The sequence below is a fragment of the Aplysia californica genome, unplaced genomic scaffold, assembly GCF_000002075.1.
Source record: "Aplysia californica isolate F4 #8 unplaced genomic scaffold, AplCal3.0 scaffold00255, whole genome shotgun sequence".
NCBI lineage: Eukaryota > Metazoa > Mollusca > Gastropoda > Aplysiida > Aplysiidae > Aplysia > Aplysia californica.
The window spans coordinates 966,518-968,990 of record NW_004797525.1 but is presented as its reverse complement, the minus strand read 5'-3'; the positions used below and the strand labels follow the sequence as shown (position 1 = coordinate 968,990).

General features: G+C 40.2%; 1 protein-coding gene across 1 annotated transcript in view; it reads right to left on the bottom strand.

Annotated features, from left to right (window-relative positions):
• The window catches only part of LOC106012081 (cholesterol 7-desaturase), a gene marked incomplete at its 3' end in the record, with an annotated part of 24,878 nt that overhangs the window by 17,160 nt on the left and 5,245 nt on the right, over positions 1 to 2,473 (bottom strand).

Genomic DNA, 2,473 nt, shown 5'->3' with positions numbered 1-2,473 from the left:
AGTAAGAGTTTTATGGCACTTGCAACACAAGTAGTAGGTCATGTATGTAAGTACACAAGATTAGAGGCGCCACTAGGGAATAACATAGAAAGTAAAGAAGGAGGAGAGATAAAAAATACAGAAGTGCAATAGAAAAGAAAGATGTGCAAACTGCACATGAGCACCCGCCAACCACCAACGTGCCCGTTTTAGTTTTAGTAAGAGTTTTACAGCACTTGCAACACAATAAGGTTATATAAGTGCCGAAGATCAGAGGTGTTACAAAAGAGTAACAAACACAAAAAAGAAGGAGGGGAGATAAAGATGATAGATGTTTGAAAGGAAAGAAGGACGAATAAACCGCACCCGAACACCCGCCAACCACCCATGTGCCCCCTAGGGACAGTCTCTAAGACACTAGACATTAGTTATCCCCCCCCCCACCCAACCTCCTCCCCCGGCTGTCCTACGTGGTCTGAACTGATGGAGTTGGTGGGGGTGTAAAAACTTTTCCACAAAACGTGTATACGCAAACTATAGGTATAGCCAGACTCACTGTATGATTGTATGTCTCTTTTCCACAAAACGTGTATACGCAAACTATAGATATAGCTAGATTCACTGTATGACAGTATGTCTCTTTATAACAAAACGGGTATTAGCAAACTATAGATATAGCTAGATTCAGTGTATGACAGTATGTCTCTTTATAACAAAACGGGTATACGCAAACTATAGATATAGCTAGATTCACTGTACGACAGTATGTCTCTTTATAACAAAACGGGTATACGCAAACTATAGATAGCTAGACTCACTGTATGATTGTATATCTCTTTATAACAAAACGGGTATACCCAAACTATATATATTAGCCAGACTCACTGTATGACTGTATGTCTCTTTATAACAAAACAGGTATACGCAAACTACAGATATATAGCTAGACTCATTACACGTCTCTTTTCAACAAAACGTGTATACGCAAACTATAGATATAGCCAGACTCACTGTATGATTGTATGTCTCTTTATAACAAAACGGGTATTCGCAAACTATAGATATAGCCAGACTCACTGTATGGTTGTATGTCTCTTTATAACAAAACGGGTTTACGCAAACTATACGTCTAGCCAGTCTCACTGTATGATTGAATGTCTCTTTATAACAAAACTGGTATACGCAAACTATAGGTCTAGCCAGACTCACTGTATGATTGTATGTCTCTTTATAACACAACGTGTATACGCAAGCTATAGATATAGCCAGTCTCACTGTATGATTGTATGTCGAATTTCCACAAAACGGGTAAATGCAAACTATACGTCTTGCCAGACTCTCTGTATGATTGTGTGTCTCTTTATAACAAAACAGGTATACGCAAACTATAGATATATAGCTAGACTCACTGTATGATTGTATGTCTCTTTTCAACAAAACGGGTATACGCAAACTATACGTCTTGCCAGACTCTCTGTATGATTGTGTGTCTCTTTATAACAAAACGGGTATACGCAAACTATAGGTCTAGCCAGACTCACTACACGTCTCTTGTCAACAAAGGCGTGAACTCTGTAGTTTAACTAAGAACAATTTGCGGTACTTGCAACACAATAAGGTCATAATATAAGTGCCGAAGAAGAAGGGTGTTACAAGAGAGTAACAAACACACACACACACACAAAAAGGAGAGGAAATACGGACAATAGCTGATAGAAAACCACACCAGAACACCCGCCAATCACCCACAAAGTTTAAACTCTGAACAACAACGACGACTACTGGAAGTCAGTCCAAAGGACAATACGACCTGTCCTCTGCAAACGGACGCAAACCCACCCAAAACACGTAATTTATTCAAACTATTTAATTACGAGGCTCCACCAAAATGTGGGCCTCACAAAGCGCTGAGAAAATCTAAATCGCATTGCGTGGGCCACAGTTATATAACAAAGATCCTACTTACCCTCTTAATTTAAATTTGGACTCTGGTTTAAGCTAATATAGTTTGGTATTCGTAAAGAGAAGCAAAGCACTTCGACACGATAACGGACATTTAACGCGGTGAACAAACAGGATAGACGTGAAAAACCCCCCCCCACAACAACGCTGGGAAATAAAAGAAGTAGGACCTTCAAGAAACGGCGTCCTCTCCCCCCCCCCAAAAAAAAAAAGAAAAAAAAAAAGACTAACAAATCACCTGCTTTTTGGACCGTGCACAATTGACGTAGACAAGCGAAAGTAACAAGTGACAGCGTCGAGGGCAGAAAGGAACGATCAAGGATGTGTGCGAAAAACTCGACCCTACTTAAAGTGTCACTGACAAAACAGCCGCAACTGACAAGAGGTCTCTTCAATTCAAGGGTACAAGCAGGCAGGCTGTAAACACGTCTACGTGAAACAGCTCACGCACGCACGCACGCACGTACTCACGCGCTTATACATACATACATACATACATACATACATACATACATACATACATACATACATA